Source organism: Arvicola amphibius, chromosome 14, assembly GCF_903992535.2.
Source record: "Arvicola amphibius chromosome 14, mArvAmp1.2, whole genome shotgun sequence".
Lineage (NCBI taxonomy): Eukaryota > Metazoa > Chordata > Mammalia > Rodentia > Cricetidae > Arvicola > Arvicola amphibius.
In genome coordinates this window covers 20,645,695-20,670,519 of record NC_052060.1, presented here as the reverse complement: position 1 = coordinate 20,670,519, position 24,825 = coordinate 20,645,695, and the positions used below count along the sequence as shown (strand labels likewise).

General features: G+C 41.0%; 1 protein-coding gene across 1 annotated transcript in view; it reads right to left on the bottom strand.

Moving 5' to 3' along the window:
• Vav3 (vav guanine nucleotide exchange factor 3) overlaps nt 1-24,825 on the bottom strand; it is a 315,752-nt gene that overhangs the window by 253,621 nt on the left and 37,306 nt on the right. The window lies entirely within an intron of this gene.

Sequence of the window (24,825 nt, the reverse complement as noted above, 5' to 3'; positions counted from 1 at the left end):
AGGAAAAACAAAACAATTAGAACTACACCGCATTAACCTAAGAAGGGCTGACAGTCATTGAGACCAGAAGGGTGGAAGCAGGAAAAGAAAGAACTCTAGGTCATATGGAGAATGGTAAGGGCTGGGAGAAGAAAGAGTTATGATGGCACCCATATCTCTATCACTGAACGGCCAGCACGGGCGTTCACTGAAATGGCAACAGCAAACGGGCGCACGGAGTGTACGGATGGAAGTGGCGACAGGCTGAGTCAGTGAGTTCTATTCTTCATGCGTGGAAAGGCCCCGTGGGTCTGCCATCCCTCTCGGGAGTCCCCGGGGATGAGTGATGAAATCTAAGAGCAAAGCCGCTCTGCATTCACTTGCCCCTTTAGCTCTCTGCCGCTAAACAGACACCACGCCTGTACATTTTCCTTGCGGATCCGCAGGGGCCAGCAGGGTTCCACGGGCATTGGTCTGTGAGTAAAACTCAGCTAGATCATGTGCTATCTTCGAAGTACTCCATCTGGACCCTAACACAACAAATATCTTCAAGGACGGTGAGAGAAGAAGGCAGACAGAGGAAAAGGAGATTACTTTGTGCTAACCAGCTACTCAAAACACTAGAACGATTCTCCCCTGGATTTCCACCGTGTTTGCAACAGATTCTTTTGCTATGCATGCGATGTGCACCAGGGAAATGGCCATGAGAGCGCTGGGATTACACACTCGCCACAGTGTCTCGCGGGATCCAAACCCAGCTCTTTGGGTTTGCACAGCAAGGGTTTTGCCCCCATCCCATTAGCCCACCACAGTTTGTTTGTTTTATGTTTATTTAATGACAGTGTACAAGCCTGGAAAGTGTATTTTGCTGGAATGGTTATGCTCCTAAGTGTAGGGCTAACTTGCAGGTTGCACTTCATCTTCTCTGCTCTGCAGCCCCTGGCTCACACCTATTCTGGAAAGGGGCACGCTGGATTGTAATATCGGCTACCCAACTCTCGTCCCAAGAAGCAGTAAACACACTGAGAGCAGAGAGTGTATGTACCCCAGGAAGCTTCCCACCAGCGCCTGAATGGATGCTGAAGCAGCTTGTCTACAGGGAAAGAGAAGAAAAAGAATTAACTACAAACTATCTTTCGGCTGCCAGGAAACTCAGAGTAAATTTTCATATTAAACTGTCATCATATCCTTTTACCGATATGTCAATACAGCAATAAATCTTTTTTATTAAGTTACTTCAAAAGTCTCTTGCAGAAACTGGAAAGATGGCTCAGAGGTTAAGAGCACTTGCGGCTCCTTCCAAAAGATGAGGGCTGGGATCTTAAGCACCTAAATTGGGAGGCCTACGACCACCTGGAACTCCAGATTCAGCGATCTGATGCCCTCTTCTGGCTTCTGTGGGTACCTGCACACACATGGCATACAGACAGACACAAGCATAGACATAGACGGAAAGACAGACACACACACACACACACACATTTAAATTTTTTAAAAAAAAAATCTTAAGAAACATTTGTGTGGACTCGGTGGTATAATATTTACAAACAAAATGAAGAAAGATTTCAAATTATTAGACTGTTATTGTCATAAGTGTTTCATTTGGGTTGTCAGTTTGTAGGGCATGGCTCAACGATGGGCTACTAGCTGGTCCTCAGGGTACCCTGGCCAACAGTCACCATCACTCGGGTTTTTAAACCAGTCCTACAGCAGTGGCTAACAAGAGTAATGCTAGGTAAAAACAGCAGTGGTGCTTACTAAGCTGGGTGGCAGTGGACCTGAAGAGGACAAACCCAACTGACACACCCACAACTAGGGTAGAAACTGACTGACCATCCCAGGCATCAGCATCTCAGAACAACAGGCCACTCAAAAAACCAGGTCTCTCCTGGATCAGAAAATGGAGACACCTTGTTTGTGTCAGCTCAGCAGGATGGAGGCTGGATGAACAGCATTCACCATGAAGGGCAACTCATCTCTGCAGCCTGGCACTTTTAAAGATAACCCTTGCAGATCTGCCTTTCACACATAACAGGAACGAATGTTAAGTGTGTTTTGTGTTTTCTATTGCTAAGTTTGTTGGTGGTGATATTTTTATTAATTTTTAGGAATTCCATACAGTGTATTTTGATCATATTTCCCTCCAACTCCTCCATTAACCCAATACAGGTCCATTCCCAGTTCCAAGTAGATCAAATATCCCAATGTTAGACCTGAAACTCGGAAACTTCTAGAAGAGAGAGCAGGGAGTGTCCTTCAGGATACAGGCTCAGGGAAGAACTTTTTGAATAAAGCTCCGGCTGCCAAGAGAGGAAGACTACAATCAACAAGCGGGACTCCATAAAGTTAAAACCATTCTGGACTGCAAAGGAATGGCTAATCATTTGAAGAGGCAGCCTGCAGGTCGGAAACAAACCCTGCAGAATGGAGACAAAGCGTCGACTGCACCTCTGATGAAGGATGCACATCTCACACAATGAAACACCAACCAAATAAACCATTCAGTTTAAAAGTGGGCTCTGGAGCTGAATAGAGCTCCCAGAAGAACTACGAATGGCTATGAATCATTCCTAAAACATCCATCATCCTCACCCACAGGGAAACACAAATTAAATTACTTTGAGATTTGATCTTACTCCAGTTAGAAAGGCTAAGATTAAGAAACTATACTTCAACAGACTATGGGAAGTTGGCGTTGACCTCTACAGGTACAAGCAGAAACTGAACTTACTGTTTCTTTCGGCAACAGTGATGTTGTTAATGATAGTAGTTGTAAAATGTATGATTTTAATCCATTATATCAGCATTATGTAAGTATCTTACTAATTATTCTTTAGGGTAGAATTCCTTTATATCCAGAATTACCACAACACACAAAATCAGCAACTGTTCATTCTGCCTTTTAATAGATTTTCTTTATATGAAAAGTCTATGCCTTGATATTTTATTCTTCTAGCTTCATGATAAATGCCCCAATCCCCAGATTTGAATATAAACAAGTTTTAAAAAGAAATCTATTGCTAGGTATACATCATAGTATTTTCAGTTCAAAATTCTTGGTGTCTAATCACATGAAGCCAGGGCACAGGCATGCCACCTCTGCATGAAACCGCTAAGGTACGGCAACCCACACGGCACAGCCTGGGTCGTGTGTGCGGTATTGACTGAAGACTCTGTGCGAGTTGGTCTCTTCATCTGGGATCTATATAAACTTTCCTGGCAAGCCTTCATTTTCCCAGTTTAACTTCTGCTTGTTCCTTTCTTTATGACAATCAAGTAGGGATGATAAATCACTAAATTACAAAGAAAATAAGACAGTTTACAAAACAGGTTCTCCAGGCTCTACCAACCAGTCTGCTGTGCTGGTTCCCACAAAAAGGTTCGAGGATGATTTTTAAAATCTTTATTAATTTCTGCACATGAATAAAAGTTTTTTTTAAAAAGATTAACGGCTGCTTTATAATCTTGCAGCATGTTAAATAAGACGGGACAACGCCGTTGGCCTTCCGCCATGGGAGCATCGCCACTGTAAAGGAGGCTTCTGGGGTGCAATTGAGAATGAAACGAAGCATTTCCCCACATGAGTTCAACTTCAGAGAGGAGAGCCATAAATAACTTTTCTCTAAAGTAACCAAAACAACAAAATATTAAGCTGTTATTCAGGTCAGCAGAAACCTTTGTGTTAAAGCAAGCAAACCACCTTACCCTGCAGGATACTTGAGAGCCTTCCTTTCCTTCTTTCTGCTTTTTTTTAATTTAATACATTTTAATTAAACTGTGATTACATCACTTCCCTTCTTCTTTCTCTTCCCACAAGTTCTCCTATGCCCCCTCTCAAATGGACGGCCTGTTGCTCTTTGATTATAATTGTTCCATTCTAGCTGAAGACATTTAGAGTAGGCTGCAGTTCATGAGATTAGCTCTGGAACACAGTTATTCACATCTTATCAGCCACTGTTTTTCTGTGCTAAGTGTCACTCCAGAGCTCCCCACATTTCTGACCTCTCATTGTCTCCGTAGCCACATCCCTCCAAATTGAGCATCAATATCAAACTTGACATAAGTCAAAAGATGAGCTCATCAACATTTTGCAGTCAAGGGCTTAGAACAATTAAAAGATCTCCCCAAAAGCTTTGGCAATGCCTAGGTTATTTGTGAGTTCCCACGGGGCCACTTTGGCCAACAAAGGGATTAGATATAACCCATTATTTGCACTGGAGGCCTCATTTGGTGATAAGAGCTGTCCAGGAGGATTTAGTGAAGAGGAAATCTAATCAGAATATATTGTAAAGAGAAAAATAACTATTTTCAATAAAATAAAAATAGAAAAAAATATGCAAAAAATTAAAGCTTTAAAAGTAGGGGGGGTAAATAAAAAGAAGAAAAAAGAAAGAAAAGACCTTCCCAAATAAACGGAGTCAGTGGGTGGGTAATATAGATACAGATCTGCCAGAGACCACTCTGAACCAATACACTAAACGATCCTCTTATAATCTTTATCAGCTATAATTGCTAACATATATACATTGCAGTTACATCATGACTATTCTCTGCATATCTATACCACCATTTGATCATACATGCCACTGCTAGTCCTCTATACCGCCATTTGACCATACATGCCACCGCTCACCCTTCTCTATACCGCCATTTAATCATACATGCCACTGCTCATCCTTCTCTATACCACCATTTGATCATACATGCCACTGCTCATCCTTCTCTATACCGCCATTTGACCATACATGCCACCGCTCACCCTTCTCTATACCGCCATTTAATCATACATGCCACTGCTCATCCTTCTCTATACCACCATTTGACCATACATGCCACTGCTTGCCCTTCTCTTGCTCACTACTCTCTTCTTCCTCCTCGGTCTAAACTCCCACCTCTCCCCCTCCCCTTATGATCTGACTTTGACTTTGGGATTTTTAAGATTACACAAACAAGTGAAAACATTGACTACTTATATTTACATTTACAACTTAACATTTTCCATCTGTTTTTCTTTAAATGCTATTTCGCTCCTTGTTTGTGACTGCTTAGCCTTCCACCATATGAACCACACGTCCTCGGTCTATCCTCTGTTGACGGAAAACTAAGCTAATGCCATAATTCGGCTATGATGAATAGAGCACTGATTAAACAGGTATGCAGGTAATATGACTAATTCCTTTGGTGATTATTATTCTAGTGATGATATTCTGGTGATTACTATTAGTACTGCTGGATTATGTTGTAGTTCTGCTTTTGGCTTTTGAGCAACTTCCAAACTGTTTCCACAGAAGAAGTAACACAGCTCTTGACGGCAGAGCCAGGATTGATATCCTCGCTTTTGTATGTTCCTAGTTGTTCTATTTCCCTATTCATGAATAGGCGAGCACTGATGGGCAAATAACAATGGCTGAAAACTCAATTCTCTCCTGCACCATTGAGCGAACATTACCAAAGCAATATGATTAAAGTGATATAGAATCTGAGCGGACCGTGGCCAGCACTGAGTGAGTAAGGGGGCTGCCCCCGCAAGTCCAGCGGTGTTGTGGAGAATGGGGGCTACTCCAGACAGAGGAAAAAAATGGAGAATACTATATAAGTCATTGTCCAGGTTACAGCATTGTTACCTTAAATACAGCAATAAGATAAAGGAACTTATATAAGGACCACCCATGGTTTATAATGACATCCATCTTCCCTTTTAGAAATAGGACGTGCGCTGCAAATGGCTGGGTAAAAATCATACAGCACCGTTCAAATGAAGCTAGAATTTTTAAATTATCTTTTAAAGTTTGTAAACTACATCTGCTTCATAGAACTGAGGAGGCAACAGATACTTATCATACTAAAGAAACAACTTGACTCAGGAAGCTGTACAATCCAAAAGGCACTTTCGATTTGGTGGGAAAGTGGCTAGGTGAAGTGTCTAGAAATTGCAGAAAGTAATTCTGAAGAGTATAGAAGATAAAATGTTTGCCAGAGTTGGAGTTAAAGGATTTGATGTTCAATTGATTAAACTTAAGTTCTCTAGGACATTTTGACTCAGAGACAGAAAACTGAAGGAAACTGACTGTGGGAATTAAACAGGTAAATACCCACTCTCTCATGTCGCCAACTTTTAGCTTTATTACCTGACACAGAGCCTCTCTTCTGGTTTATACTCTATGTTCTACCATCTACAGTACAGTAAAATGACATTCAGGGTTTCTTCCTAGGTTCTGCATGACAGTTTGGCACCTGCACTAAGACACTATCCTGATAAAAATTGAAACATGAGATTTGTGTTTCTATTATCTACCTATAATTTGTAAATAAATGCATTTTAATTCAGTGTTTTTGTTACAGTATTTATACATCAGTTTATTTAGGAATCAGTCATATGTCTTTCTACAGAGTAGGGTATACTTTATTGACTTTTTAAACTCACTTTTTGTGTCTTTCCTTATTATATAAGGTAATGATGTGAAAATTCAGGTCACCGAGAGGAAGAGCTGACGAGCAGGAGAATGAGTCACAAACGAGCAAAGAAAGGAATCTCTCCTGATCTCTGCCAGTCAAGGACAGGTTCTCCTGTGTCGCATTCTCCATGTGCCTGAGGCTTTAGTCTGCAAACAAGATAAGGTTCTCTTGGCGTAGGGGTCTTCTGTTCCAAACCATTTTAAATGTCAGCATTAGTGGTCTCTCAACTGGTTCCCTTCCCATAAGCATCTTATTGTGGGGTCAGCACTAAACTAAGTGACATCCATCAGTAGTACAAAGGACCAACTAGATCAGCAGTTCTCAACTTTCCTAATGCTGCAACCCTTTCATACAGTTCTTCTTGCTGTGGTGATCCTCAACCATAAAATTCTTCCACTGATACTTCATAACTATAATCTTGCTGCTGTTATGAATCATAATATAAATATCTGATATGCAGGATATCTGATATGTGATCCCTATAAAAAGGCCATTTGACTTCCCAAAGGGGTCACGACCCACAGGTTGAGACCACTGTGATAGATGGTTCTAGATGAAACAACCAGAAAACCTCATACAAGACCAGGAAATATAAAAATAAAACTTAGACATACGGCATGAAGCTTGGTCACATCGTTGAAGCTTAAGTGTCATTCTTCAGATAAAGGATAGATGATAGATAGATAGATGATAGATAGATGACAGATAGATAGATAGATAGATAGATAGATAGATAGATAGATAGATAGATAGATGACAGATAGATAGATGACAGATAGATAGATGACAGATAGATAGATAGATAGATAGATAGATAGATAGATAGATAGATAGATGACAGATAGATAGATAGATAGACAGACAGACAGACAGACAGACAGATAGATAGATAGACAGGTGATAGATACACAGAGTCACATGATATGTGCCATCAGTTATTCATTCACTTAACAAACGGATACCCTTCTAGTACTATGATTCCATTTCGTGACTGTAAGCAAAAGACAACAATAACATTTTAATTGATTTTCTATTAATGTCTCGTGGTGACACACTGGCTACCTTTCTCTTATCTTACAAACTGCCTTCTTTTTCAGGTTTGATTTTTGTGTCTAGGAAATATATTTCTCCCAAGGGTACCCATCCCCAAAATATAAGAAAAACAAATTCCACACAGAAAGTGTTTAGTTTTTACTTTTCAGAGCCTGTGCACTCTGAACAAAGGTATATAAAGCTATTTTTAAGCAATTAAGCACCAAATAAAATAATTTTCTACAATGGCAAACTTTTTTCTAATTAAGCTGATATAATTATTAATATCCCCACAAGATCACAAAGTAATAAAAGAAACCTACCCAAAATAAATGCCAAGTAAAGATAACACATTATGATATTCCATGATCATACTGGTCCATAAATAATGTCTCCGAAAAAAAAAAAAAAAGAATGTCTCAGAAAAAAGCAGTCATACCATCGACTCATTCAGCAAGCATCATTTTCCAGAGCCTACCCAATTATGTGCAAGGTAATGAATAGCATGCCCCACTATGTTCAGTGACCTGACAGCACACTGTAGGAGAGAGACAAGCAATTATCTCAATACATTTTGATAAATGCCATTATAGTGTGTGCTCATGGTTACCAAGTCGCAGATAACACACATTCAGAGAAGGTGCAAGAAGCAGGCAGCTGCGTTTGAACTCTAGAGAGAAAGAGTTTAATCACGGGCCTCTCTAAGGTAATGTGATACACCAAGGCTGAATAAGGTTCTTTGTGGTGTTTCTCCATTGCCTTCTTGAGATCCTGTGAAACAGCCATTTCTCCCATGTTCTGGGTGAGGTATATACAGTTACAGAGGTGAAGTAACTTGCCTAAAGCCAAGTTAATAACTGGTGCAATCCAGTTTGGAAAGCACATCAAAAATCTTACTTGGCTACTTCAGGTTTTCCCAGAGCAGGTGTGCAATTAACACAGGCTGGTTTTTGTCTACATCATGACTGGCTTGATTTCAGTTTTCTGACGCCTGACCTTGTCAACAACCTTTAGACTATACTTTCTCTCTAAAGAAGCAATAGTATAGACTACTTACAGAATACTTGTTAGGATCGCCAGCATTGGTAACTACAATCATTTCTGCTTCCTCTACTTTTCTAGAAACCTGAATCTATGCTGGAAGCATTGCAAAGTAAAATTCACTGAGAAGTTTTAATAATGTGAAATAACCGTACATGAATAAAGATCCCTCTATGCCATGGTAGACAAGTTATGACATTTAGGTAGCCCACTGGAAATCAACAGGCGTGTGAAGTAAGAACCTGATATAGTGAAGCTGCCCAGATACCACAGTACACGCTTACACTGTATGCTTACGTGATGCTGTCTATGCATTCTTCTGCAATGTCTGCAGCAATGGCTAAAAGATGTCAGTGTTCTAACTGTCTTCAACATTGAACAGAGAAATGAGAAGTTTTCTTTCCTGAATTAAAAATGAAGTGTTGTTTGTTATAGTTTATAATGTCTACGCTATGAGTGGACCACATGGTACCAGTCCCGCATTTGGTGGATTGAATCTGCTGTTAAGATAAGTTCTGTACCCACGAGACCAGGCTGGTGAATACAATTTCCTTGCATTTAAATCTCAAGCAAAGTAATGCTATGTAAGCAATGTGGCTTGATTTCCCTTCATTTCCTGCAAATGGCCTTCTGAAATAGCTATCTTCATCTTGGCATATCATGACATCATGGCACGAAATAGGCATGGGCCCCAGCATCGAGTTACAGCCTCATAATAGAGGCTTTGCCATCTCTGATACCTGAGCCAGACTCACAGCGTACACAGAACGATTCCTGCCAATGCTGTTGTGTAATTAAGCTCCCAGGAAAACAGAGCCCACGCGCTCTTTCTCCACTTACATTGCTAATGAATGCTTGCCTTTGCCCTGTTGTTTTATGTAAATAAGGCTTTCAAAGGGAGTCTGCCTTATGCCAGAGACGCAGTTAATAACTGGGTCACCCACTTACAAATAAATCCAAACACTGACAGTAAGCTATGTGATGCTGCATGCAGTAAGGGTTATTAGACAATAAATGTATAATAAACAACTCTAGGAAAATATGACTGGAAAAAGCTAGCAATACGACCGGAGAAAGATCATTAGAGTAGGCTGGGCACCTGCTGTGTCCCAGACACTGTAGATGACAATCTGCTGGGAGGCAACTAATTCTCCATCTTCCCCCATGACCTGAAAATATGCCCCTAATACTCTGGAACACCAAAACAATGCCATGGGGGCAGAACAGGTTATTTTGTATTTCCAAAGGCATTGCAGGGATAGTCAGCATGTGACAGACACCACACTGCCTGCCAGCTGGAATTAGCACACAGTTCCAGGATAAGTTCACTGCATTCCTTTGGGGGACATCCCTTTGTGAAGCTGGACATTAAGAAGTGCTGTGATGTACACATGACTACAGAACGTTTGATGTAGAACAGAGGATAAGGGTGATACTATTCCAAGATGCACACACAGTTATGGACTAGGGGTGAAACAGAGAAGAAAATTCAGACACAAGTATTCTGTCAACCAGAAAAGTCTAAGAAGCCCTAGGGGACAGGAGACTAGACCAGGGGTCAATTAAAAGTTTGACACGCTCTTCTGCGGCACTCCCAAAATGATTAAAGGGCAATTGGTAACTGAACATACGGTGTCATTCTATGTGGTCCACATAATACATGGAGATATAACTGTTACCATATATATTTTCCTCATTATTATATTAGCTGCCCATCTTTCATCCTGTATCATTTGTCTAAATATGCTAATTGCTTTTGTAGGCAATTATCTGATGTTTATTTCACATGTGGGATGAATAACTTTTCCATTTTGTGCAACATCCCCTCTCTCTCCTATCATTTATTGCCACATATAGAAGCACTGCTAAGTAATCTAACACAGGAGATTTCTAGCCGAAATCCCTTTATAATTTAAACTATAAGCAGATCGTTATTATTATTATTATTATTATTATTATTATTATTTTCTCCAGCATTCAATGCATTTTAGAATAGTCTAAGGTCTTACACATTTAAACCTTCAAGAAAAAAAATTTGTCTCAGAAGCCATAAGTTGTAACACAGAAATTCCAATATCAGGTATGAATACCTCCCTCTATGAGCTGTTGACCATGGAGGTCCCATCGTTACCCCCAAACCATTGCAGATTATCACCACTGTTCTTAGCTGACCACCAGAACTTGTAATGGTAAGACCCTATTGCTGAAGACTCCACACTCTGGTTGCAGGACATAGAGAACTGAGGTGGGAGAGTCTTTCTACTGACTAGCCTGTGTGGTGCTACAAAGATATGCAGGATGCTGAGAAAAAAACATTCTCAGCTGCCTCCCTAGCTTTGGATCCAGAAAGCAACAATACCAACCCACCAGGCAAAATATGCCCACCGATTCAATAGGGGCATGAAGGTCATGACGGAAGGGGTGTCAACAAATACTTTCTGTTTGGCCAGCTTGGCAGAAGGGAATTCATACCTTGTATTGTAAACTCGATGGGAAGCCTGTTGGATGTGGACGTCATAGGCCTTAGTAGATAACATAGTAAACATTGCTTGGCTAAATGAACATGGCGTCAAACTAACTTCTATAAGAATGTTTATACCCATAGATGAGCTGCCCTCAGCCTTAGTCTCAGAAGCCTCTGTTAATAGTAGGTTACAGCTAATTCACAGAGACTATTTGCTCAAAGCTGACAATAAGGGACTGTTTTCTGCTCATCCCTGAGCAGGACATCTGTATCATCTCCTCCAAGGTTCTGGGAACTTTGTGGAAGAGGGAGAAGAATGAACGTAACAGCCAGAAAGAGGATGGGGGGAAATGCTGTGAAACACTGTCCTGCGGGCATGGCATGGCCATTGCACTCATGGACATGCAGAGCTATGGCTATCTGTGTAAGATACTGCTACCTGTCCACATTCCATCACGGTGGGTGGCTGCTCATGAGACCGTCACACCTCCCTGAGCAGCTTACAGAATTTAATGGTTGCTGGGGAAGGCAGAATCATTTTCTTCTGTGGTGGCCATGCTCCTGCAAGCAACCAATATTAAACTCAACAGGCCACAAATAAATGAAATTATGCCAGTATTCCACCTCTCATGAAACTATATGTCTTATGTCATATCGGTACATCCATAGACTCCATGTATGCATGCAAGTGAGGTTGGTCAGAAGCCAGTGAAATTTTATTTATTTATTCGTTTGTTTGTTTGTTTGTTTGTTTATTAAAATTTCTACCTCCTCCCATCCTCCCATTTCCCTCCCTCTACCCCCACTCCCCTTCCTCCTCACTCTCCAGTCCTAAGAGAAGTCAGGGTGTCCTGCCCTGTGGGAAGTCCAAGACCCCCCCAATCCAGGTCTAGGAAGGTATGCATCCAAACAGACTAGGCTCCCAAAAAGCCAGTTTATGCAGTAGAATCAAAATGTGGTGTCATTATCATTGGCTTCGCAGTCTGCCCTCACTGTCAGCCAGTGAAATTTTTTTAAAAAATCAAAAATATACTTCATTGGCATAATGTTATTAAGAAGACAATTTCTTATGGATATTCATATCCACGTTGGCCAAATCAAAGACACAACTTATGAGTTTCCTAGCAGAGGATGTCAATGTTACCATACTAAGAAATGGATCTCAATGGCTGGCATGGCTGGGCTGTCAAGTTTGTCTTTGGTGAGAGTCAAACTGAGTCAAATGAGGTCATCTACCAGGGTGAAACCGCTCTAGCTGTCCCGGCAGAGCCTGAGCTGAGCCTTCCAGGTCTCAGTAAAGGTGAACACAGGAAGGCAATAAAAAGCCATCAAAGTCAAGGCATGGGAATATGTTAGCGAGAGAAAAAGAGCATGAAAATATCTAGGGGGGAAGGAAAAAAATCTGAGCAGTTGGAAGAGGACGTTTGATTTGTCAGAAGAAACACAGCACCTCAGAAGAAAAGTAGGACATCAGGAAATGTCTGCAGGAATCACAAGTCTGACCAAAGTGGACCAAACAACTCTTGAAGTAATAAAAGCTAGGGAAGTGGATTCTGCCAGGATCCTATTAATCCCCCCAAACTCTGCAGCCACTCCCCAAGGAGTCATCCAAGGCTAGGAGCAGAATGGAAGGCTACAAGTAAAAGGACTGCCTTTCAGCTGCAGATGGCAGAGGCGGTCAGATTCTCTGGCATCCAGTAAGATGACAATACCAGGCTCTCAAGGCGGCCTGACAACTAATGCTCCCAAAATTCTTACTAAAGGAGCTCGGGTACCACCTCATGACTTCAGCTAAAGGGGACAAAACCAATTCCTCTAAGTCTAATAAAGAACTCCATCTGCCTAACAGAAAATGTTATCTTAGCATTTCCGGTTACCTCAAAATAAGCATGGCCAAAACTCAGCCCCTATGCTCAAAGCCAGTACCTGTATTTGAATAACTTATTTCCTTATCACCCCACTCAATGGCCTTGACATCTTCTCCTAGTCATATCCAATGTGACCTTTGTCAGCTATCTCACTAGAAATACATCCTTCATCCCAAATCCAAAATGCTCCAACGTTCAAAGCATTTAGAGCGAAATTTCTGATTCTGAATGGTATGGCTCAATTGCTAAAGTCTGTGCAAATATTTACTCCCTGACACTTCAAAATATGAAATATTCCTTATTGGAGACATTTGACCTATATTCTGCTGCTTTCCTTATTGGTTCCCCTGCTATTGCCTTTGTCCCAGATAAACTTTACCCAGGATCTATTCTAGAACTCTCTATATATCCAGTCTTCTTTTTTGTATTTCAAAAACAGGCTAAATAAGCACTTAAGAACTTCTCTTCAAGTAGGCACTGACTGAACATCCCCTCTATCCATGTTACAAAAGGCATCTTCCCTTTCTTTGAGATACTGTATCTCCATTTGCTTAAGAATCGAACTAACACACACACCATTTTTGCTTTCTATTTCTCTGGTAAATATCGTGATTAAAACTAATCTGAGGAGGGGAGGATTCATTTGGTTTATACATCCCAAGTCACACTCCATCACTGAGGGAAGTCAGGGCAGGAACTCAAAGCAGGAGGCTAAAGGCAGGAACTGAAGCAGAGGCCATGGAGGAATGATGCTTACTGAGTTTCCCCACAGCTTGCTCACTCAGCCTGCTTTCTTATACCCAGGACCACTACCTAGGGGGAGCACTGCCGCCAGTGGGCTGGGCCTTCCCATATCCATCATTAATCAAGCAAATGCTCCAGAGTTGCCTATATGCCAGTCTAAAAGAAGCATCTTCTCAATTGAGGCTCCTCTTCCCCATGACCCTCACTGTGTCAGCCAGTTGACAAAAACTAAAGGGCACACATTCTCTTCTTCACACTTGGTTAATACCGGATCTTATACTACTATAAACATATTCCATTTTTAATATTAATAAACATTTTATTCTACTAAATTAGACAATAAGGAGTGATACCATTTAGATAATATCAGTAGTTATAGCCTGCTTCACTTTTGTTTAATTTAATTTATTTTTTTAAAAAAGAAAACAAACTATCTATTTTCATACATACCAGTCTGAATTCCCACTGCCTCCCCTCCTCCCATCCCCTCCACCTATCTCTTTTCCCCATCCCCTCCCCAGAGAGGGTAAGGCACATTGCTTTGGGGAAGGTCCAGGGCCCTTCCTACTATATCTAGGCTGAGCAAGTTATCCACCCAAAGAGAACAGATTCCCAAAAAGCCAGTACAAGCAGTAGGGACATATTTTATTCCTCTCTAGAAGCACACCCTGGGTACATCCACAACTAGATTCAGACAAGAGAATTGGAATAATGCTTCTCCAATACAAACAGAATGCTCTATACACTACATACCCATAATTATGCCCTTGAAGCTGCTGCTAAAGGACTCTTCCAGTAAATAAAAACCTCATAACCCTTTTTATCAATGAAAGTTCACACTGCAATCCACTGAGAACAATACTTCAAAAACCATGTTGATAGAGAACATCAATTTTTCAGTTGGTTCAATTTTATTGATTTTATGAGACAATTTAATCATTCACGTGTCTTTTCAGGTACTTTGGTTTATTGCGATACTGTTAAGTAATAAAATCTTCACTGTTCCCCATCAATAAAAGCATTTTTTTTTTAAACAAAACAGGGGAAATGGGTATACTCTGGTAAGGAAATATTAAAATATCAGTAATAATAAAAGAGCAACGTCAAAGTCAAACAGGGATTCTCCAGAAAATGAATAAGAAGCTTGTATACTTTCCTGATATCTATTAAATAAGATCAAGAGACCTGGGTTCCTTTAGAATGTTGGGATTACCAAGGGGCTGGTCTTATACTGAAAATAAAATCCCCTGCCTTGGAAGTCAGCCATTTTTTTAACACCAAGGATGCTCAGATTGGTATCTTTAATACCAATGGATCTACTGTCAACCCCCCTTCCACCCTATCCCAGAAAGACTGGGAGGGAAAGCTTCTAGAAACCCCTACATATCAAACAAGATGGAAAGTTGTAATTGTGACCCAAAGCCACAAGTAAGGCAGGCTTCTTAGTCATGTGATGGCTTCCTAGGATCTGATTCCTTATGGCTAGAACACACACTAAATAGAGCTCCATAACTGAGAATGTTTGTAACCTCTTATGATTCCAAAAGAAAAGAAAGAAAGGGGAGAGGAAGCTGAAAAATAAACGGAAGGGTGGGAAGGAGCGAGAACAGGCAGGTGCGCCCCAATACGTGAACAGTCACTAATGTCTGTGGGACTGCACACTCCTATACATTACAGATTACATTCCCGAGGAAAGCTTCAGTAACTATTGTGGCAGGAGTTCTTGTAATCAAAACAAAAACTACTACTTAAACTACAAATACCCCACATGATGCCATTTTCACAAAATATGCCAGTATACCTGTGAAGGCCCAAAAATGTAAGCCTATTTCCATATTGACCAAAGGGCAAACAGTTGGAACTTATTTCTGGTTCCTTCAAGGTAACTGTGTTTCTACCTGAAACAAAGGTCCCACCTAGATTTAGATCAGAGTTCTGCTCTCTCAAGGTTATTGTCAACAGGTGTAGCTAATAGCCAGACCTTGTATTTCAAGTATAGAGAAGTAGATATGTTTCTACCTCAAACAAAAGTCTAAGGATCCAACTAAGGCTTCAGTTCCCTTATGTAGATAAGGATTCCACCCAGGGAGTGGTTTGCCTACAGAATGTTTTGGTTCAGGGTGTGAGCGTGACTTGTTTTGTTCTAGCAACAGGATGTAGCCCACAATCTTCAATTGGTATATTTACTTCTTTGCATTATATTAATGCAGTTTTTTTTCTTAATCCTACCTTTTTGGATCAAGGGTATTTAAAACAGTTGGAAATTAAACGCAGGTGAATTTCAGTACTCACTGGAACTCCCTCCTGATACTATTCTATGTTTCTCTGTTTTATCATTTTCATTCACGCCTTCATATTCTTTACTAATATATTCTAAATCCCCATGCCTCTACCCTGGCAAGGCATTTTTTTTTGTTGAGGCTGGTCCCCAACATATACATGAAGGACTATTAATTTCTACATGACGATTAAGCTTTAATATTCTTAAAGAATATCATCATGTAGTTTCTTTCCTCCCCCCAAAATGTCTTCCCTCTGTAGCTTAAACATCCCCTCTGTTTCTAGCACTTAAATCAAAGAATAGCTGGCCATGTTGGTGTCAACACACCCTCACCACACCCAGAAGTTTAGGGCTGTATCATTTAACCAAAGGAATAAGACAAAAATCTCAATATAGTTCTCAAGGAACCAAAAGAATCCACAGCTAGACACTGGGAACTTTGTCCTTATAATTAGTGCTTGGAAAACACCTTTATGAAGTCAGACTTTAAATGCAATTCTCACATAAAAAGCATCATTATCATGCCAACAAGAAAGAACCCCATGGTCACACTGCCTACTCAAGAGCAAGAGCCTTTAGTCATCCCAGGGATAGGTTTCCTTGTAATTTGGGTCTAAGACACAGAACATCCCCAATTCAATGTGGTGACTACCAGAACAAATAAAAATCCCATCTTCTTTGGGAATGTAGCACAGTGATAGAGTATTTACCTAGCATGACCAAGACCCTATAAAATGAATAAATAAAAACATTCTTAAAAGAATCCATATACAACTATTTAGCATCTGCTGGGAGCCTACCATGGGCCTTATGTGGACTGCCCATGTATGCTGATTGTAACTTTATGAGGAAGCTAATTATTCTCTCCATCTTACAGAGAATGGAATTGATGCTTAGAACCTTCAACACCTGTCCCGAGACCATCTGGCTTTAGGAAGGATGCTAAAGTTTGAAACCATGATCTGATTCCACATGTAGCTTTAAGGTCCCTGTTGCTTTAAGCCGACCACCACACTGTAGTTACGGCATCTCGTTTATTAACCTGATAGCAGTCTCCTGTTGCATTTTTCTCTGAACCACCATGTCATGCTTCCTATCTCTTGAATGTGAGCCTATTCAGAGCCTGAGATCTTAGATCCCAAGGACAAAACACGTCAGAATAATGAAATCAGCAAAGGCTCCCAAAAATGTTTTTAAGTGTAGTAACGCAAAAACAAGACGAAATTTCTAGAAAGTGAACAATTTTTTACCTAGATGCCATAAATGTTACAGATGCAGAGACAAGGGCTCACTTAATTCGGCATTTGGTAAAGTTTAATTGCTGTTAGATTCCTTCTAATCTAAAAGAATCCTCCATGAAGCCGTTCACTGTAAATAATTACAGCCGACTGTAGACTAAATGGGGGTACTAAGCCAAATAATTTTAGATCAAAATTGTGTATCAAACCACCCCTAACTTGACAACCCAAGTGGCATGGAGGAGGAAGCAAGCACAAGGAGTCAAGTGCCTCACGGGACTCAGCGAAAGACTCCAAATGCAAGAGGAGAGAGCAGCGGTTCTCAACATTTCCTGATGCTGCGACCCTTTTAGACAGCTCCTTGTGTCGTGATGACCCCCAGCCATAAAATCATTTCATTGCTACTTCATAACTGTAATTGTGCTACTGTTATGAATCATAATGTAAACATCCGATGCGTGACCCTGTGACCCACAGGTTGAGAACCACTGGCCTACGGGGTAAAATCACCCTGGATTCTAGTGTATCAGAACAGCTTTCTGATATCCAGTTCCCTAAGAAATGGGAAGCAAAAAAATGTACCTGGGAAGAAACGAACTCCATATGAAAAAGGCCCTGCACCCATGCCATCTACAGCAGGGATTACACTTTGTAGAATTTTACCTTAGAAGGAAAAAAAAAAGTTCACACACAAGATTTAGCCATCGTTTTCCAGCAACCACGGGTGTGTGAGGGAAAGGTGGAAACAATCCAATCTAATCAAAACCGAGTGGTCGTGAAATCCACAGGGAATTCTGAAGTGCCACCCAAAAATATAGTACAAAATACAAACACACACACGCACAGACGCACAAGCACACATCCGCAGAGAGAGGGAGATAACTCTAGGTTTAGGAAAATATATTCTATGTTAAAGCAACTGATAAGACCCAGTGCCAAACAACATATTCCTGCAAGCTTCTATGTTAGGCTCATGAATTTGAAGACACAGCACGTTGAACTCAGACTGGAGAGAAGAAGGAGCCATAGTTCCCCCAAATGACCAATGAAGTGGAGACAGATGTGAAGATACTGCGCTCTCTCTCTCTCTCTCTCTCTCTCTCTCTCTCTCTCTCTCTCTCTCTCTCTCTCTCTCCTCTCTCTCCTCTCTCTCTCTCTCTCTCTCTCTCTCTCTCTCTCTCTCTCTCTCTCTCTCTCTCTCTCTCTCTCTCTCTCTCTCTCTCTCACTATTCCTGGCTAAAGTTTGCAGACTTTTCTCTTTTCTGAGGAGGTGGCTAGCATCTTAGATGGCAGCTACCTACATTTCTAGCCTTCTTGATACCCTGAAATAGTCGCAGGTAGCATCTGCTTCCATGAGTGACAAGAGACCAACAAGGCAATCACATTCATGGCTGCCTCTAAGCACCCGGTTAGAGCCCATATCAGTGACAGCTGACTGCAAGGGAAAAGTCAGAATTAAAATAAGCGAGAGTCACAGTAGTATCCCTTATTCAAAAAAAAAAAAAAACATTAAACTGGATTCAATATATTATGGCCATTCAGAGTAAATCTTAACATGTGCAATATTTACCACAAAATTTCATCTTAAGTTTGGAAAACTAAAACCCCAGCTTTGAAAGGTTCTGTGTAAGTCATGTGGAATTCACTCAGGCAGATCCTCTGCCCAGCTGCGCTACATCATCAGACAAGCACACCATTCCTGGGGACTTCCTGCCCTAAACCTAGCAACAACCCTCTCCTCCTACCTCCACAGCACAGCGGAAATCTGGAATCATAACGAGCTAAAGTGGGAAGGTTTGCAAAGTCTTCTTTTCCTTTTATAGAAATATCATGAGCTAAGATTTTAAAGCTAAATGCTGTACTACTCCGTACCCTTGCACACTGTGCAGCTGTGGCTCTCCTTGTTAATTACCAGCTACTCAAGACGTTTCTTTGATGAAGGTCGAGTGAGACTTTGCTCTATGTGTATAGCAACTTGTCATTCTGAGCCATTCATTGTTATATTCCTTTAGCAGGATAATAGTCGTAAGTTCCTCTAGGGCCCATAACCTATCTCACCTCGTGTTCTTGGCCACTTTAGCAGCGTCAGGTATAGTTTCCTTTTCAGGAAGTGACCTATGGGTTTTTCAAAGCCCTCCCTTCCAGGCTCAGGGATCTACATGGAAGAGGAGGCAAAACGATTGGAAAAGCCAGGGGCGGTGGACAACACCGAAGAGACAGCATCCTCTGGACACAACAGGACTGATACATACATGATGAGCTCAGGGACTGGGACAGCACACACAGACCTGCACAGGTTCAAACCAGACACAATCCAAGCACTGGGAAGGGAAAGTGAACACGAAGCCCTACCCATAACCAAGAAGCTTTTAGAAACTGATGTTCCCCCAAAGCCCAGCAAAGAGAAAATCCACTTTATCTGGTCTCAGGGTGTCACTAGATTTATCCCCATACTTCAAGAGAGATGGCATGCCTGGAAGTACTTCCCAACACAAAGCAGACTTCATGGGGTTTTTTTTGTTTTGTTTTGCTATTATTTTTGGCTCAACGGTTTTCTTTTTGTGCTTGTTTGTCTGTTTTAAGTTTTGCTTTTTGTTATTTATCTTCTTTTGATGAGGGAGGAGCATATGCGCATGGGTGAGCACTAAGTTGGGCGGGGAGAATCTTGGAGAAGCTGCAGAGGAGAAAATATAATCAAAATACACCAGGTGAAAATATTTAAAAATTTAATTTAATAATTTTATTTAAAATTTTCAAGATTTTAAAAGCTATAAAATAAAAATATTATAAATTATAAAAGTGACTTGTCATCTCACAAACAGTTGCGTACATATTGGTATATTTGGTTTTCTTTTGCAGTTTTGCATGTGTAAAGGTGAACGTGTATTTAAGTGCAGGTGCATTCGTGTGCCTGTGGAAGCCAGAGGACAACCTCGAGTGACATTCAACCTCCCACCTTATGTTCTGAGAATGGGTCTCTCACTAGCTAGCAAATCCCTAATTCAGATAGGCCCTAGAAATCCACCCATGTCCACCTCAGTGCTGAGACTGTCCTAGCATGGACCACTGTATAAAATCCACCCATGTCCAACTCAGAGCTGAGACTGTCCTAGTATGCATGGGTCACCATGCAAAATCCACCCGTGTCCACCCCCTTAGCACTGAGACTATCCTAGCATGGGCCACCATGTGAAATCCACCCATGTCCATCCTCTTAGCACTGAGACTAGCATGGGCCACTGTGTTAAGTTTTAAGGTTACACCTGTTTGATTTTAATGTGGGTTCTTGGAATTGAACTCATGCCCCCATGTTTAAAAGGCAAGAAGCACCTTAGTGACTTATCTATCTCCACAGCCTTATATCCTGTGTGGAGTGGGAGGGGAAGGTATCTGTGTATGTGTCTATGTGCATGTGAGGGGTGGGGGAAGTATATGTGGTGTGTGTGTTTGTGTGTGTGCAGTGCACATGTAGGTGTGTATGTGATGTGTGTGTAATGTATGCATGTGGTGTGTGTGTGACTGTGTGAGTCTGGTGTGACTGTGTGTGGCGTGTATGTGATGTGTACATGTAGCTGCTGTATCTGTCTGTTTGTATAAGTCTGTTGTATGTGTAGTGTGTGTGGTTGGTATGGGTGTGTCTGTCTGTGTATGCAATAGACAAAAACATAATTAGTTGAGTCTAGCAGGGTGGCACCTATCTGTAATCTATCTACCACTCAGGCTGAGGCAGCAGGATAGCAAGATCAAGGCCAGGCTGGGCTTCATAATGACACCCTGACTCAAGAAAAAAATATGAATATAAGAAAGGGGAGGTAACTCAGGAAGAAACACCTAATAAAATAAAATTGCTGAGCCTCCCTGCACGTCTATGAACAAATTAAATTCTGAATATACTACAGTGGAACATTTTTTGTTTGATTGATTTTGAGAGAGAAAGAAAGAGAGAGGGGGGTTTCTCTGTAGCTTCGGGGCCTGTCCTAGAACTAGCTCTTGTAGACCAGGATGGCCTCGAACTCATAGAGATCCACTTGCTCTGCCTCCCAAGGTCTAGGATAAAAGGCGTGCACGACCACCCAGTTGATTCAGTCATTTTTAATCTCACCAGATGGTTAAAATAAATGAATAACACATAAGTGAAGTCGTTTCAAAGTTTACTTCCTTTCTTATCCCTTAAAAAAAGAAAAAGTTTTGTTGGTGCAATAAGCCATCACAGAGACAGTTACTGCAGGAAGAAAATAAAAAGTGCTACCATTATCACAAAGGTGCAAATTAGCTATTAGCAGACTCCCAACTGAGAACAAAACCACCTCCATGGTAAACCGCGGAGTAATCTCCAGCTGTGCTGCACCATCAAGGATACAAAATTAAACTCTGCACAGCCTGAGATTAACAGCCTTTATCTATAATTTTAACACAGACAACTAAACAGGCCTTGCAGGGTCTTCTGCCTTCAATCATCTAATCTCGACACAAGTATAATAAATTTACCTCAAACAGCATTGGTTTAGATAAAAAATGTAGTTGATCTTAATAAAGAGGCTAGGGAGACACAAAGCATTAATAATGTGGGGCAGCTTAACTAGGGCTAAACTTCAGAGTTAAAAGGAAATCACAGACCAAGTCAGGAGAGAGATACTTCCTCTATGAAGAACGAAAGCTTTGGGTCATTTGTACAACACGTGGAAAACATGCCTGCAATTATCATTCTCCAAAATCATTTTATGGCATGGAAACAACCATTCCAAAGACAGACTAATGTTTAAAACACGAATCTATCTGCTATATTTTTACTTTGTACTTTGGGGCTCAGACAACCTCAGATAACCTCAGACTTCAAATTATGAGGCACTACCACCTAGGGAAAATGGTGATCAAATCTTAGTATCTATGTCACTGACTTTGTTTTTATTATTCCAGCCACACTACATCAGGAACCCAGCTCTCCTGTGGCTTTCTTACAGCTATAACTGGATTACATTCCATCAGGAACATAGCACAAGCCTCTCTTGCCTTTGTTGAGCCCATACTGTTAATGGTCTAAATCTATTTTTAATGTTTTAAATTTTTAATCATGTTTAAAATGGTCTGGCAGTCAATTGTATAAACCGAAAGCAAAGGAAATGTTTAGGAAGACGTTTACAAGCTAATGTTCCCTAGAGCAACACGAGAAGGTCACAGATATGGAATACTGACACAGAATAGGCCTAGCTGAAGTGAGAATACCCAATCTGATGGCCTCAAATTTCTCTGTGCAGGGTGTATACAAGGCTGAGTCCAAAATGTTAATCAAAACCAAAATTTGCATGCTCTAATTTATGATCAGATAACTAAAGAAATGTTTTCCCAACCCAGCTGATGCCACCAACAGAAAGAAATGCACTCAACCTTAGAGCTATGCAAAAAAAAAAAAATCCAAGGATACATTTCACTGAACTTTATCAATATTGGTATGTAAGCATACAGAAGGCTCTGCCTTCCTCAAAACAAGGATGTTTGAAATGGCTAGCTCCACGCTGGCAACAGTCACTCACCAGCCCATACACGGAATCCTCAACCTAAGTGAAAAGCAGTACAGAAAAATATGCAATCATCACATAATAAATCTGAATGTCTAATGTCCATATAAAAGTGACAGCTAGATAACAGATGGATGTAAACAGCTAACGGATCGCGAAATTTTAGCAAGAAGAGTCAGACTCAGTTGAGCCAGCAGACCCACGCAGACGCATACACATAGAGGGATTCAGTGGCCATGTGGCACAGACACCTTCCATTTATCTTGCAAGGGTGATGTGCAATATGCATTTCTGGGCCAGCCCATTGGAGTTCACAGCCTGGGTGCTCCTGTGGCTCCTGTCCTTCCTGTGGCAATCGGGTGTCATCAGGTCCAACTCCAGTCATGCAATTAATAGGTAAATTACTGTGTCCTGATGCTATCGCCCTGGAAGGAATTAGAGGATCTCCTCCCATGACATGAGTGTGGGAAGAAAGCCCATGAGTATGAAAGTACTCGGTCACATGTCACATACACACAAACAGGAAATGTGCCTGCTATAGGAGACAGGACAGCATCTCCACCAATTGTCCTTCTCTAGGGTACCCTAAGATTTGTAAAGCACAAAGGTTTAGAGCTACAACAACCAAACACAACCTCTATAATTAAAGTTACATCAGCAAAAAGCTCGGCCCTGACTTATCAGGGACACAAGCCAGCACATGGTTCTAGACACTGAGAGGATGGGAATGGAAGGTGGAGCCTGGTATTCACTTTATAAGAGAAGTCTTGCACCAAGAATGAACTCACAGGGAGCAGCAGCAAGGCACAGAACTATGAATAACTGTGAGCTAAGTGCATAGGTGAGACCTCAAAAACTAAAGGAAGAAGGTGTTTTCAACTTTAACTGATGGAAAGTTTACTAAAGGCACGGCAGAGCAAAGTCTAGCATCTAAGAGGCAGCAATGTTTCTGGAGACCCCACCAGGGAGCACCATCTTCAATAGCGAGTAGGGAAAGAAACATGAACTCTCCGGACAACACGGGCTGCACCCACAGAGAAAAGATCTTTAATCATCATCCAATAGACCAAAACAGTGACTAGACAGATTCAATGGTCTTAACAAAACACCAACCACCATGGAAAAATTTGACAGTGGCAAGATATTCTCAAAGAAACACAGGCTGGGGCTGACGAGAAAAGGTTGTGGGGCTCGTTCAGTCTCAATCAGCAGTCAGCTCATTTCCTAATCTTAACTCTTTACTCCATTTTTAATGCAAACACAAATGCCCCCAAGTCAGAGGACTGAGTTGCTCATAAACAAAGTTCAGAGTACCAATGGCTGTCACCATCACATAGTGGAGGCCACAGAGGTCCCAGATGAACCACTGGAGGGGAGGGGGGCGATGGAAAAATACAAGTCCCCTCGAGTGTAAACCTCAGTAACTTGTCCCTGTCCCTCAAAGTAAAGCAATCCCTCTTCATGGTTAGGTTTTCCTCCATGTTCTTCTTTTTCTTTGAGGCTAAAATATGAAAGAAAATTCTAGAACCTTCAAGCAGCATATACATGTAAACCAAGGGAGAATTACATCACACATGTTTCTAGCTGATGATCTCTCCCAGGGCAGGGGCTCTGCTCTACTTTCGCTGTACATGCAGAGGCCTCCTGGCATGCACACGGATGCGGTATGTCTTTGATTATTTAATGAGCACTGAATGCAATGCAATACATCATCGAAGGGCACCCATTGCATTATGGGCTGTACATTTCCTAAGCCCTGGAATACAAAGTGACAGAAAGAAAAACTGCAGGAAGGGCTCTTGCCTTCAGGGAGTCTTTGGTCCAGGGAGAAATTATAACTGTGGGAAAACAAATGAGGCAAAATAGAATCTCAGAGAGATAGAAATATGCAACCAATTTTGACCATAAAACATTTCAATTACTATAAACAATCTATGTAGTTGCAGAGATTTCTTTTAAAAGGATCTAGTAGATAAGGGACATGTATACATCTTTCTGATTCAAAATGCATCCCAAGTAGTACCTTTTGATAATGGAAATTTCAAAACTTAAGCCAAGTTAACCGGCATTTGTTGAGTTCCTCTTCTGTATAAAATATCAGGTAAGATATATAAGAATATAGAAAAAACTTTAAAATACCAAGGTATTAGGAAGTATGTGATCCAAGTGATTAAAAAACAGATAGGAAACCAATAAATAAAATTAC